The sequence below is a fragment of the Cupressus sempervirens genome, chromosome 11 (genome assembly GCF_028749045.1).
Source record: "Cupressus sempervirens isolate cs-2001-9-10 chromosome 11, ASM2874904v1, whole genome shotgun sequence".
In the NCBI taxonomy this organism is placed as follows: Eukaryota; Viridiplantae; Streptophyta; class Pinopsida; order Cupressales; family Cupressaceae; genus Cupressus; species Cupressus sempervirens.
This window is the reverse complement of record NC_143128.1, coordinates 250020796-250036688: the sequence shown is the minus strand read 5'-3', so window position 1 is coordinate 250036688 and position 15893 is coordinate 250020796.

Genomic DNA, 15893 nt, shown 5'->3' with positions numbered 1-15893 from the left:
CATCCAATAATCTCTTAGATCGCTTACACACATTTAGCGGCTTCACATATCACTTGCATAATTCACTCTTTTACTATTGATCACACACTTCACAATAAGAAAAATAACCTTCCTTTATACCATATCCTCAAAATAATTCCTTGAGTTGGCCTTGAGCTTTCCCAATTAATTATAATAGGACTTCATTAAGATATTACAATTACTTTACAAATACACAACACTGTCGGCTCATAGTCTTTACAACTTCTCACACGTATGGCCTCTAACCTCATGCACTCACTGATGTCATTATCAAGCTATCTTTTGTTATTGTCTAACTCCACTCATCACGATTCTATCCTAGTTAAGAGATACAATCCAATCATTAGAAAAAACTTATCTGGTGCTCTGTCTACTTGTTTTCTTTTATAATTCATGAGTAATGCATGTCTTTGATTCCCTATATGTGCACTTGATCGTAGAACTAGGACAAAATTTACAATACATCCTCAACTACGCTTGATCTGATCGTTAATACAGAGTTCGTATGATCTTGTTCTCTTTATAGAAAAAATACTATGTTGACATTAATGACAAACATAATCATGAATGCAACATGTCAATCATGTAAATAGTCTTTCCAATGCTTAGGATACTCTCCCAAAGGAATACCATCAGCATTCATGCTGACATGTATATGTATATGTATGTATGCATGTGTGTGTGTATATATGTGTGTGTGTGTGGGTGGCAAGGGAGGGGCATAGGGGTTGGGGGTGAAAGTGGACAAGCCACTAATATTATATTCCCATAAAAAACACTGGTTTGAAATTTAAAATCTATTTTTACTCATTGTCTTCAATCACAATATTGAATCTATAATTACAATTTGAGAATATATTTGTATATTATGTTGTAAATAGAAATTTGATTAACCATATTTCTTTAATTTTATTATATCACATGCTTCTTTGTCTTTTGACCTATTCATCTTTGATTTTCATTATTTTTCTAAATTTCTATTTTGAATAAAAAAAAAATAATGAGTAATCATCTCCCCTTTTCTATGATTGAATTTCATTGCATCATTAGATTGTTTGGCCTTGGTTTTGTGAGCTAGTTGAGCATTCACTAGGACCTACTCAATTTTTGGTTGAGATAATTTCAATTGATCGCCATTTGGGATTGTTCTAGTGGGTTTTTCAAACATTTACTATTTTTATTAAGTCAATAGATTCAATATTCTTGGCTTTTTAATGTAGTGTCTTGCTGAGACCTTTCCGAGGGGTTATCACACATGCATTTTTGAATCCATTTGATAAAATATTTTAATACTTGAAGATCTAACTGATAAATAAAGTGACTTCATAAAATAAGTTCACATTATTAATGTCACTATTATTATTACGGGTGCTCTATTTTCTTAGTGGATTTTTTTTTATAAATAAAATAAATAAACAGAGGGGAATACAAAAGTCACTAGTTTGGGCTTATAAGAGGGGAGAGGATTCATGTGCACTATGCTTGGTTTATACTTGATCTTATCATTTTGGATCTCAATTTTCTCTTATGGAGAGTTTCAAAAGCTTCAACTTTTAGTCAGCGTGAGGATGAAAAACCTTGTCACTTGAGTTTGAAGGCAGTGGACAAAAACACATTGTCTTGTTGTAAATATTGCATAGGTATTTCACTCATGCTTAAATCTTTCTATTCTCATTCCCCAGCTGATTGTATTTCTGTGTTTAAAATTGGCTATTGCATTTTTTGCTGAGGGATTGTAAAGCAATATTATTTTTAAGATACATACGTTTTTGATTGGGTAATGGGATTTTGTGAATGAGTTGGAAATTTTTGCATACAAATCTGTAGTTAAGTTACTCTATTGTGGTTCTTAGAAAAAAATGCAGAAAATATCTAATTAGGGATATTACAGTTGTATTAGAGCATAAAACTGCCAGTATAATCAGAGGTTTCATTGGAAACAATGTCACAAACATACAAATGGGATAATGAGTATTTGCAATTCTGAGGATATTTAAATGAGAGTTTTATGATCATCTTAATTTTGAATGCTCTCCAATATTTCTATATTTATTTCAAGATTGAGGATTATATTAAATTTTGTCGTGCGAGTTTTTCTGAAATTATATATTTGAATTCACTTGTCGTAATGAATGTCAAGGTTTTATTGTCTAATTGTAAGGCAAAGATTTAATATGGTCATCGAGCTTCTTATATATTTGAACTCAGACTATGAGGATTATATTTTTGGGTGTTCATATGCATATAACTTTTTCATGCTATTTCTAGAATATACTTTGGTTGAAATTGGTTGGTCCCCATTATAATTGTGGCAAGGTATTACTTGGCAACTTCATGCGATCATTACAAATTTTCCAAAAGTATGTTGCCATGAATAGTGACTAACATTATACTTATCGTGAAATAATTATAGATATTATCGAGTCTTTCTTAGTTGTCGAGGCTCATTAAAATTGTCACGTGATTAAAAGATTTAAATCAATGAGCTCGTCTCATTTAGTCCTTTAGAACTGAGCATTGGTAATATATGTGGAAGGGAAATAATAATGATATGCTGTAAATAATTCATTTCTACAGTTGCGTAAAGAAATTTAGTTAAGTATTATCATTATGAGTGGAGAGATTAAATAAGTAATTTTTATATTCCGTTTAATTTAGTCTAGCCTCTATTTTCGTTGACTTCTCTCTTTTTTTCTTCTATTTTATTTCATTTACTAAAATGTTTAAACCTCAATAAGATTACTATTGACCAATCAAAAATTAGAATTTCTACAAATAAATTATTTTTTAAATAAATAGACACCCATCTTTATGGTCTTAGATTTTTTGGTTTCCCAAAATTAATGAATATGAGAAACTGGGAACATAAGTTCCACGTCTTATATATAAGTGGGGGCTAACAATAATACTCAAGTTGGAGGAGTAATAGTTTATTCACTTTATTGTATTGAGGCAACATACTATAGTTGGGAGAAATAAATCTATGTGTTTCAACGTTTCTCGTTCCTGCATTTTGGGACATGGCTATTAATAGCTTGGCCTAAGACATTAGTATAAGTAGTGGCTAATTATTTATGACACCACATTTTGAATGATGTTGGATGCCAATTTCATTTGTTGTATCAATATTGGTGGGTGCTTGGTTTCATTTCACTTTGATCAAATCATTTTGAGGCCTAGTGGCGTTTGGAATATAAGGTGGAATTTGGTGTGTTTGGTTACTTAGTATAAGTATTGTAAAGGAATTAACAAAATTAATTCATTAATTGTTGTAAGAAACAATCAACAAAATAATAATGCATAAGAAGATTTCTTCAAACTAGAAAGGAGTCAATGATGTTGGCTTGTCATAAGAATAAGAAACAATGGGGAAAGCCTGAAATAACTTTGTAAGGGGTAGCAATAATGAAATGCATGATTTGTTTTCACTTTTTGAACGAGGTAATCAATAATTAAAAATTATATCTTTTAGGGCCATTCATATTCAAACATCTTCATTTTGTAGTGATGATTATTTGATGCTCATATTAATACCATTGGAACATTCACTAGTTGATATAGGATTTGTGCAAATTGTTATCAATGTTTGAGAGTTAGAGTAGTCTTTTGAGTAAAATTACATTGTTGGAATCATGTTTTAGATTAAGGCTCTTATTTGAGCAATGGAAAATAGTATCAACCCATAATATCCCAAAATGTAGAGTGTAGATGGTTGCATGCCAAATGTTTAATGAAATTACAACATAAATGTGTTCAATAGAAGTATGGAATCAAGGTCTGAAAATCACTTCTCTCCAACTCAAAATTGATCACTATCACATTATAGCTAGAAAACCATTTGACAAAATTCTTGTAAGGGAAAATGATTTTTAGATAGGAAAAATACAAGGCCTTGAAAATGTTAGAAAAGATCTTGTTAAGATATAACAAAATTACTCAACATGTTTGATGAATATAACGAACTCTCTCCACTAGTTTAGAAATATTTACCCTTCATTGATTTTGTGGACTTCATCCAAAGCTATAAGATAAGAATAATGTGGTAAAGAAGAAGTATAATGATTTGGCCTTGCAAAAGATAGGTGTATAAATATTTATGAAGAGTTTTTAGTAGACAATAATCAACCTATAGGTGAACTACATTTCAAACGAGATTTGGAAGACAAGGGAGAGATAAATGTTACATAGGTTAAAGGTGGTCTTGGTAAAGAGGAGCAATCAAATACTAGTGATTTTCAACCTTCTCATGATCATGTGGAAGATGTTAAACATAGTACATGTTTATTGATAGGTAGCATGGAGGTAGAGGTTTCTTATGCGGATGCCTACTATAGTTCTTTTAGTGGGCATATTGATAACACATTGTAGAAGATTGCTCAATCACCCAAGGATGACTCCAAATCTTTTGTGAGTGTTGATGTTGATTTTGATGTAGACTTAGTGATCTCTACATGCGGTAAGGATTCTTCTTGTGATGAAATCATTTTTGAACATAGTGCTACCCCTGATTTCTATACACAACTGGATATAAAATATGGAATTTATGATGTGGATATGTGTGATGATATGCATTCATTCACCACATGTGCATTTGACTTCTCTCCCATACATACTACCTCACTTTATTTGGAGAGTCAAAAGAAAGTAACTAAAAATAAAATTGTTGAAGCTCTGTGACATTTTGATAACATATATGAGATGGTTGAAAAACAATTTTGGAGGGAACAATTAAAGAGAAGAAAAAAAATGACTCAAAATGGAGTTCTTACATTTCTGCATGATTATGGAAGGGATGAAAAAAATGAAATCAAATTATCTACATCTTTTAGAGCATGATCATTTTCTTAGTCTCATAAAGATGTATTCTGAGGTGTTAAGAAATAAGGAAGAAGAAATGGACACCCTAACTTATGATCTCAAGAATACCAAGAACATCCTAGGGGCTACCCTAGAGGCATTTCTTGAAGCAAAATATAGATTATAGAGCTTAATCAGAAATTCAATGTGGCACACTCTACTTTAGCACAATATGTAGCTATGGGAGCTAAGAAGGTTGGCAAGGATGATATGATGAGAGTTGATTGAGATGAGCATTATTCATTCATATTTAGTGGGTAGATTGTACTTATCAATGATCCTTTGACAAAGGTTGGAGGTATTTATCACAACTATACAATGAGTGTCATCATTTTTTGTTTAATCCACATGAGGAGGACTTGATGAGATGTTGGTGTGGATTAAATTAGAGAGGCTCTTATCCATTATGGGATGGAGGTCTTCCATCTTCAGAAGATAGGATCAAAGGTTGCACATATCCAACTTAGGTGATTATGGGAGGTTACTTATAGGGGCACACGTTAGTTCTCCATTATAGATATATGTATTAGAGTGGGTTTTTTAGTTCTATAACATTGAGATTTCATATAGATACATGGGTACAAAGAGATTATGATGTCACTTACTACATGTAGGATTGTTTGTAGAGTTTGCACATATGTGGGGATCTTGTAGAGGTTGGATACAATTGAGAGGTTGCATATTCCTTTAGTGGTTTATATATTCTTATGGCCGATGGATGTGGGAGAAGTTTGGGTTGGGACCTGAATATTGATATAATTAGTAGTATAGGTTGGGTGGGTTCTACTAATAGGTTTCACCACTTCTGGCATTGTGAAGATAAGGTTAGAATTGGGAAACAAGAGTCTATTGATATTCTAGGACTTATTTGGATTCTAATGGATTCCTCATGTGTGCAAGATTTGGATAAAAGGGATGGTATCTATTCTTGTGTAGCTGATGGAGGTGTGTCATGTTGACTTGTTGAGTTTCTCTCTATTGAGATGTCCACCCCTGTGACATGTGTGGTTGGATTACTTCACCATTTCCATCAAGGTAGTATGCTTGTTGTGTTAGTTAGGAAATATTTATCATCTTTATGGGCATGGGTAATACAAGAGTTAGTTGGTGATATTAGGGACAAATTAGATGCCTTTACTTGGGATCTAGGCTAAGAATTCACATGGGTGGCTATGAATCAAGGAGTTTGCATGAGCAATTTGTTGCATTCCTTTCTTGATGGAGGTTGGTATATTTTTGAGCTCTCTCCACTTCTTGATATTAGAGGTGTTTTTAATTATAGTTGGAGTTAGGTAATCAGTTGACTAGTTTTTTGGTTCATGTTGTTTTGCTTCACAACTCTAGGGTTAGAGATGTTTACACTAGTGTAGCACACCAGTTGGTTGGAGTATCATATTTGAGGCAAATTTGGAATCCAAGCACTTTTGGTTCAACATACATATGTGAATTTCTTGGGTGAAAGAAATCTATGGGAAGGGGGGACTGTTATGTCCCCTTTTCTAGAACAATGAATTCCATTACACTATTAGCCCATTTTTCCTTGGTCCCATGAGCTAATTGAATATTCACTAGGATTGGTTCATTTTTTGGCCTAGGTAGTTTTGTTGATAGCCAATTGTGGTTGTTTCACTAAGGTTTCCATACACTTACTTTTTTTAGTAAGTCAACAAACTCAACATTCTTTTCATTTCAAGGTTGGAATAGGAGTATCTTGTTGAGACCTTTCCAATGAGGTATCAAACTTGCATATTCAAGTCTATTTGACCAACTATTTTAATGCCTATAAATTTAATTGATAAATTAATAAAATGATTGTCAACACAAAATTTTGCACCCATTCTTGAGGTATGACCCTCAAGCAACCTTATGTAACATGGAAATAACCTCCAAGTGTAGGGCTTGCGTGCTTTGAGGGTGAATCTCCAAAGAAGGTCAACTTCCTTACAACTAGCTAGGATGTACCTAAACTACAACTTTTCATTAAAAGAGAGGAGGATTGCATAAAATTTAAATGCTGAAAGGGAAAGGTGATGTACAAGATTGAAATTTGGTTACTCTCTTTGCCTAGGATTGCACTATACATAAAAAAAGCCCTCAAAGCATACATAAATCTCAACTCCATTTTACTTCCCAATTACTCATATGTAGATTAGAACTAATGAGATGCTAAAAGGAAAATATATTCACTTGTATAGAATTCATAAGAAATATAGATACATCAAAATAATTTCCAAAAATAAGAAAGACACATTTGACATTTGATAGAACAAATTTGGAGTTTTTTGAGTATTTGTTTGTGAAAAGAGGTGTTCACTTATTTTTAGAGTAAGATGAAGCCAAATGGACATCACATATGGATTCATAAAGCATCAAAACCCCTATTTCCATATAAAGTTTGTCCATTTTGGACAACGTTGATCCAAGAGGCAAATTTTTTTTGCACAGCAGGGCCGTATAGCCTCTGCACACAATCTGAGATGCGAAAATATTAAAAAATCACAAAAAATGATTTTTTTGACTATTGTGGTTAAAAAATTGGCTATTAGTCACTAAAATTGATAGCGGTCCTACAGACCGCTGCGGCTTCGACACCTCCAGCCACCGACAGGCCTCCTCCACCCCATCGTGGCATTGCCCACCTCGATCGTGCTCTACCTCCGCCACCCTCCTCTGCTTGGATGCCACTCGTTGGTGGTGCAATTTTTTAAAGTTTTTTTTATTATTTAAAAAAATAATAATAGTTTTGTATTGCTTCCGGGGGCCCTATTGGTTTTTTCGCAATATCTTGAGCATACGAAGTAATTTTTTCAATCTAAAAGAAGTGTCAGAAGCTAGTTTTGAGAAGGAGACGATGGAGAAGGAATTTTTAGGATTTTTTTTCCAGATTGATACCTGATTTGGTTCTTGAAGTTTTTTGATGACTTCTATCTTCTAGGGGGCATAACTTGTTTGTTATAGCTTTGTTTTCCATTTCAAAAAAAACCGTCGGAAAGCTCTTCTCAAGCACTTTCTAGATTCTTTGTCATTTCACCAGTATTTTATACTAGGTAATTATGATTCATATTTGAAGCTTTTTTTTTCTCTTCTCTCATTTATGCAATCTATTTATAAGCTGGGGTTTGGTTTATTGTATTGTGAGGGGTGTTTTTATAATATTTTTTGTTATTATATCAATATATCAAAAAAATTGAAAAACCCTTTCTAAAACAGTGGCCAAGATCACTTCTTCTCTAGAATTTCTAACCCCTCACAATTGTAGACACCTAAAAACCTTTAGAAAATAAAGTATTTTTATTTTCTGAAAAAGTCCTGATGACATCATCATTAATTAATTAATTAATTTTTATGCCATTAAATCCCTTTATCTTAATTAAAAATATTTAATTAAGGAATCCCTCCCAAAAATGTTTAAATCTTATTTAAACATTATTTCCTTATTTATTAATTATTTAATTAATAAATTGACCCAAAATTCTAAAATAAATAAAAAATTTATTTTTTTCCCAAAATTTGGCCAATTTCCTTAAGACCACTAACCTCTTCCAAAATCTTCTAATCCTTCTTTAATTTTAATTAAAGGCTAATCCCATCATTTCCTACCCCTAATCCCAACTCAAAATATTTAATTAAGATTAAATATTAATCCTCATGTTTATTAAAAAGGTTTTAATAAATATCTCCTCAACCCAAACCCTTGAAATAAATAAAACTTTATTTATTTCCTAAAAATCTAATTTATCCTCATCCTAAGAAGTTCTAGACTCTTCTAGAAAGTCTTCATCCTCATCCTAGGAAATTCTAGACTATTCTAGAAAGTCTTTATCCTCATCCAAAGTCTAGACTCTTCTAGAAGATGTCTTTAAACCTAATCCTAATCCCGTCCTAACCTTGTCACATTCCCTAAACATGGGTTAAGAATTACTAACCCAAGCCAAAGTTAACAAATATCTCCTCCTTCACCCACCCTCATTAAATGCCATCCACTTGCCTATCCCTAAGCTAATCCTAAACCATCCTAATCCATCCTCTAATCATTTGCACAAGCCTAAACAAGCTTAAAACCTTCCTAATCAAGTCCAAGTAGAAATTTCTCTCATCACCCTCAAAATATCTCAACCATAAAACTTTATGAAGTCCACTAGTTCATAAATGACTCTTACAAGCCCTTTTATTGCTCTTACAAATCATTATGAGGGTCTTTATGAAGATTTTATCCCTTGAGCCTCCTTTGTTGACTCATCCTTCCCCTTTCCTCCATCCTCTCACCATGTGACATGTGTCACTCCTTGATTGTTTGTAAGGAAGCACAATCCATGTGCTCTCCTCTCATGCAATCTAAACCCTCCATGAGCTTTTTCCCATCCTTGCATCTTGGCCCTCAATCCCTCAAGCCTCTTGCCTATAAATTGGATCCTTCCCCTTTGCAAAATAACACAATCCATGAAGTAAAGTTATAATGCTATTTTGAGAAGCCATTTTACATCAAAACCATACACACACCCAAATTTCAACTCCATTTGAAGCCCTTTTTGAAGCATAAATTTGAGCATACATCCTATCTATTTAGACAAAGCTACTCAACAAGAGAGTATCTTATTGAGAGAGTCCATTAATGGCTCATATTCTCAATTGAGAGTTCATCTTAGTCTATCTTGAAGTTTATGAATTTTGTTTAGTTTGTAGAAGCTTTATGTAAATTTAGTTTCTATTAGCATACTAACATTGCTCATATACAACAATTACCACACTTGGAAGACTTTGATGACTCAGCTTCTCTGGTCAAAAGGGTTGTGGTCATGTTTAGATGTTGTGTAACCTATTTTTTAGAGGCCTTATGAGATCAAACAACATCAAAACAAAATGGATGAGGTAATCAGATTGATTGCATTACATGTATTAGATAGTCTATAGTTTCATTTGGATGGGTGCAATACTCCTTTAGTAATGTAGACAAAGCTTCATGGCTTGTTTAGTACTATGAATGAGTCAAGGCACTTTAGATAGAGGTAGAGCTTACCTCACTTGTACCACATTCCTTTCTAACTATTGATGACTTCTTGACAAAGTTTAATCAATAGAGATCTATGTTGTAGGGTTGTGGAAAGATGAAGACTAATGCTGAGTGCATCTATTTGATTCTCTCTATGCTTTGATGGAATTTTAAGATATTTTTGTCCACATTCTATTCCACCAAAGATGCTTTGGGTAATAGATTTTCTATTCCTAATTTTGAGGTATTTTGTGATCACTTGACTAGAGAGCAATCAAAGCTTACACAATTGGATGCTATGACTAGTTCTAAGACAAAGGCATTGGTAGCTCAGACATCTATAGGAAAGCTGGAGCAAAAACCAAAGCATAAGTCAAATTCAACAAGCAATGAGAGTACCTCCAAGAATTCTCCCAAATCAGATGCTCAAAAGCCCTCTCAGGAGGGTAATACTTCTAAGTCTAGTGAGTCTTCCTCCAAGACTAAGAAGAACTTAGGTGAACCTTGCAGTTTTTGTGGCAAGGAAGGACATCTAGTTTTCAGGTGTTGGAAATGTCTCAAGGCATTAGAGGAGGTCATGCAACATTCCAATATTGCTTCTTTGAAGCCTCCACCTCCACCTATGGGAAAATAACATGCTCTTGTTGCACGAGCATTGTCTTCTATAGCTTCTTGGATTCTCAATTCTAGAGCTTCCCATCATATGACACACTCACCTAATTTGGTTAGCTCACTTGCTGAGGGTGTTACTACATAGATTGTAGTTGGTGATTCTTCTCAGCTTTCAATTACATGTTTAGGAACTATCTCTTTAGAAGGTGGTTCACTATAGGATGTTCTCTTGGTTTTGACCATTTCTACGAACCTCCTGTCTATCTTTTAGATTTGTCATTTGTGCTTTGGAAAGATAATTGAGTTCTCAACACATGATGTGTTTATTTGAGACCTCCATGATCTTAACTTGGTTATTGTTATAGGGAGTGTTGATCTTTAGACTCACTTATATTAGTTTGATGGCTTTGAGAGCTCTGATTCTATAGGTGTTTCTCTCATTGATCATGCAGACATAGTGAGCAAGCTTTGGCATGAGAATTTTGGCCATGTCATCTATAGATATCTATAGCAAATGAGTACATAGGAGCTAGTGATTGGGTTACCTCAAATCTCTTGTATAGATGGTGTGTGTCAAGGTTGTGCACTTGGAAAACATCACATAGATCCTTTTCTAGCAGGTATATCCACATGTGCTAAGGCACCATTGGAGTTGATACATAGTAATCTTATGTTATTTCCCACTCCATCTTTTTTAGGTGCTTGATATGTGCTCACCTTCATTGATGACTTCTCTAGATGGACATGGGTGTACTTTTTGAAGTACAAATCTGGTGTCTTTGATTCATTTCAAATCTTTAAGACATTTGTGGAGAATTAGTCTGGTCTTTTAGTCAGGCATATACACACTAACAATGGGAGGAATATGTGAATTAGTATTTTAGAGATTTATGCATTGAGCATAGTTTATAGCATCAGTTCTCGATTCCTTATACACCTCAACAAAATGGGGTTGTAGAGAGAAAGAACATGACATTACGAGAGATGGCCAATTGTATGATATAGTCTCGTGCTATGAGTTATTCATTTTGGGTTGAGGGTATCAATTGTGCCAACTATATTCCAAATCAAATGCCTCACAAGGAATTGCAACACTTGACTCCTGAGGAGGCTTGGACTCATGTCAAGCTTGATGTTTCTACTTTCTACATTTTTGGTAGTAAGGCTTGGGAATTTATTCTAGATGCTCAGTGGAAAGCCATGGAGAAGAAGAGCTGACCACTCATTTTTTTTGGCTACTGTGAGGATGTGAAGGTGTACATGTTGTTTGATCCTGATTCTAGTGATATCTTGTTTCAACGAGATGTTTAATTTGATGAGCATTATCCTTTGATGGATCCTCCATCTTCAGCCTCTTCCTCACTACCCAATACTTCATCTACTCCTCTATAGGATTATGCATCCTCTGAGGAAGATCTTGATATTGACCCCCCTTCACCACCTCCACTAGATGTTCTGCGAGTGCCCAAGTGGGGTTGTGATACTATTGATGGAGTTGGATCTTTGACAGGTGATCCTACAGATTCTCATCACACTTGTTCTTAGACTGCAGGTAGTGGCCTTTTAAGTCATGTCATTTTAGATGATCCTCAAATTTTTTCACATGTGATAAGACACTCAGAGTGGGATAGGGCTATGGATGAGGAGTACTCTTTTTTGATAAAGAACCACACATGGGATCTTTTTCCTCTTCTGAAAGGAAGAAATTTGGTTCGGTGCCATTGGGTGTACCATACCAAGTATGTTGCAGATGCTTCTATTGATAGGTACTAGGAATGCCTTATTGTAAAGGGGTTTTCACAGGTTGAGGGTTTTGATTACTCTAAGACCTTTGCCCCTATTGCCAAGATGAATTCTATTTGCCTTGTACTCTCTCTAGCAACTTCATAGGGATGGACAATTTTTCAGATGGATGTGAAGAGTGCTTTTCTACATGGAGACCTTCATGAGGAGATCTATATGGAGCATCCTCATAGTTTTGTGTAGGAATCTTCATTGGTATGACAATTTCAAAGGTATTTATATGGTCTCAAAAAAGCCCCTAAGGCTTGGTATGAGAAGATGGATTCCTTCTTGCTTGCTTCACAGTTCACTCGATGTCATTCTGATCCTACAGTTTACATTCAATGTCATGGGGCTGACTAATTGATATTTGTGCTTTATGTTGATGAACTCATCATTATAGGAAGCTCAGTCTCCATGATACAAGGTGTTCAACAAGCATTAAGAGAGAAGTTTAAGATGATAGATCTTGGACTTTTGCACTATTTTTTGGGCCTATAGGTTGTTCAGTTTCCAGGTGGGATAGCCATACTCTAGTAGAAGTATGCTCTTGATATGCTTTGAAGATTCAACATGCTTGATTTCAAGCCTAACCCCACACCTTTTTAGTTAGGTGTTTTTTTATCTACCACTTTCTCTACTCCTACAATGGACTTCACTCTATACAGACAACTTGTAGGTAGTTTTTTGTACCTGACACACACATGTCTTGATATTTCCTTTGTGGTTGGAGTTGTTTCTCAATTCTCCCATGATCCTCATGAGAGTCATTGGCAAGCATCCAAATGTATCTTTAGGTATATTAGAGGTACAACATGTTATGGCATTCACTACACACTAGAGGATCCTCACATTGTTGGTTTCATAGATCTAGATTTAGTTCTATATTCCGTCTTGGTTCTGGTCCTATCACATGGTCTTGTAAGAAGCAACATGCTCACACATTATCATCTATAGAGGCAGAATACAAGGTAGTTCTGTTGGCTAGTCAGGAGGTTTTGTAGCTTTGATAGTTGATCACAAAGTTTTTATTTTCTCCTGATAGTCCCATCTTTCTTTAGTGTGACAATCAGAGTGCTATACACATTTCACACAACCCAGTTGAGCATCAGTGGACCAAGCACACAAGCTTCACATGCACTTCATCAGGCATCACATTTAGGATGACACCTTAAACTTGGAGTATATTCCTATTATTGAGTAGGTTGCAGACATCTTCACTAAACCTTTTTCATCCCCGTGGTATCTTTAGTTGTGTTCTATTCTCTGAGTGAAGGAAGTTGTCCTTGGGGTGTCTTAGTGATGAGTCCTTCCTCCCTTATTTTTACTACTACCTCTTTTTGGAGTAGAGTTTTTCCCACTGAGTTTTCTCTATTTCTCTATTTCATAGAGATTTAGTTGTGATTGAGTACCTCATTAGGCCTTGTTGCCAGGACCCAAGTTTTCTTTCAGCATTGCATTGTAGTTTCCTTTCTCTTTTTGCATTGTTTGTAGCTACATTATTGCTCATCTTAAGGGGGGGTGTTAGAGTAAAGAGTCAATTTAATTTAATTTATTAAATTTTCTTTATTCCCTTCTTGAGATTTTTCTTTATGCACCTTTTGCATCTCTATTTAATAATTAATTACTAATTATTAAATAGCTTTTCCCTTTTAGGTTATCCTTTATAACTTTTTAAGTTACCATTTTGGGTTTTGATATCCTTTTATAAGGATTAATCTTTTGTAATTATTTTTTATCTCTTTCATTTTTGAGAATACATTTGCATAATTTTTAGAGCAAAACCCTTGCCTCCTCTCATCCTTTTCTTCTGTGATAGGTTTTTTACATGCAGGTGTTCGAGGGCTTTGTGGATTTGAATTGATCAAATCCTTCAATATGTACAAGATACAAAATAGTGAGAATAGGTGTAAAAAAGAGAATTTTATTATTGCAAGACATAGGGAAATTGTGTATATAGATCATAAATCTACAAAGAACCAAAGAAGATACAAGACTTCCTTTTAAAGAGATCAAACATAACTCAAAGATAACAATTGAGTTTGAACTCCAATTATACTAGAGTTAAGTTATAGACTTTCAAGTTAAGAAATAGTAGATAAATTATGCTTCCATGTATACATTTGATTCATGGAATGAAAACAAACAATCATAAATGAAGGACTTAGTAGAAGAAAAAAACCCCTAGTAGAACAAATCCAATTTTGCAATAATAGAAAATGGGAAAATAAATACCCCCATAGTCAATAAGATCATCCACATACCCTCTTCAAGTGGAAACAAAGGAAGGAAAAGAATTTGTGTCATTTATAAAATCCCAAAAATTTAGCTTGTGTGCATTCACAAGTAAAGGTTAATGCATGCACAAAAATAAAAAGCATTTTTGGCTTGCGGACCTTCGCACCAAAGATTTCATAAAACATACAAAATTTTTGACTTTTTCACCAGTGCATCAAATATTTCATTTCCTTAGATCCATTTATGATCATGCAAAAAGTAAAAACACATGCAACAACCACAATGTTTGCAAGATTGCACCAAGATTTTTATCTCTTCAACTTGACTTGCAATTGTGGCAAAATTCAAAAAACATACAACACTTTCAACCTATGATGATGTCAAAGGATAAATAAAATCTTCCTATGATAAGATAAACTCTTTTTACATCGAAACCACACATTGTTTTTAAGTGCTTGAGAGTATGCCAAAAATACACAACATTTCCTGTGCCGACAACAAACATAACTTAACTCATAAAAGGTATATCTGATTGGTTATTTATAATGGGGTAAAGGGTGACAAGAAATGTTAACATTTCAAACAACTCAAAGGGGATGCTCTCTTTCTAAGCATATTATGAGTGTCCTTTAAGAAATCTATTGGGCATAGAGTCATCAACATCAAAACATGATGCACATCCCTGCCACAACATAATAAATTGTAAGTCTGCAACATAGAAAAATGTTAAAACTTCCTATCTCCAAGAGGGAAATAGATATTCTTCTGCACTTCTTAGAAAACTATAAACTTCTAACCTAACATCTACAAAAATTTTAAAATGCAAAAATTAAACAAAGACATAATTAGCTAGCTTGTTGAAGTAGCTGACATTCCTTACTAGGCTCTTGTTCCTCTCATGCTTGTAGACAACTAGATAGGACAACAAGCTTGAAAAGTATGCTGCTACACTTTAGAATATCTTCCCAAGGTTGAGAAAAAAGGAGGTCTACAACATTGAGACATTATCATTTTGAGAAAGGAACACTTGCTCCTCTTTGTGGTATTCTTCCTCATACTTTGAAATAAGCATGATTGGGGGAAACTTGTTGATTTTTTTTTAGAGCTAGATGCCTATGGAGAATCCTCTTAATAGTACAAAGTTTAAGAGATCAACTTTGACTATATTTTTGTGCTTTGCAATGATGGTATCTAGCTGGTCTATAAGTATCTCCTTTGTATTTGGTGAAGATATGATCTCCACCTTGACTTCAAACTACTCATGAAACTCCTCCTTGGGGGATACTGGTATAGCATGGATCTCCATATATTTCTACTACAACTTATAATTTTTTAATGAAGGAGAAGATAGATTAATGCCTATTTATGAGAAAAACATTTCCAACTAATCCCA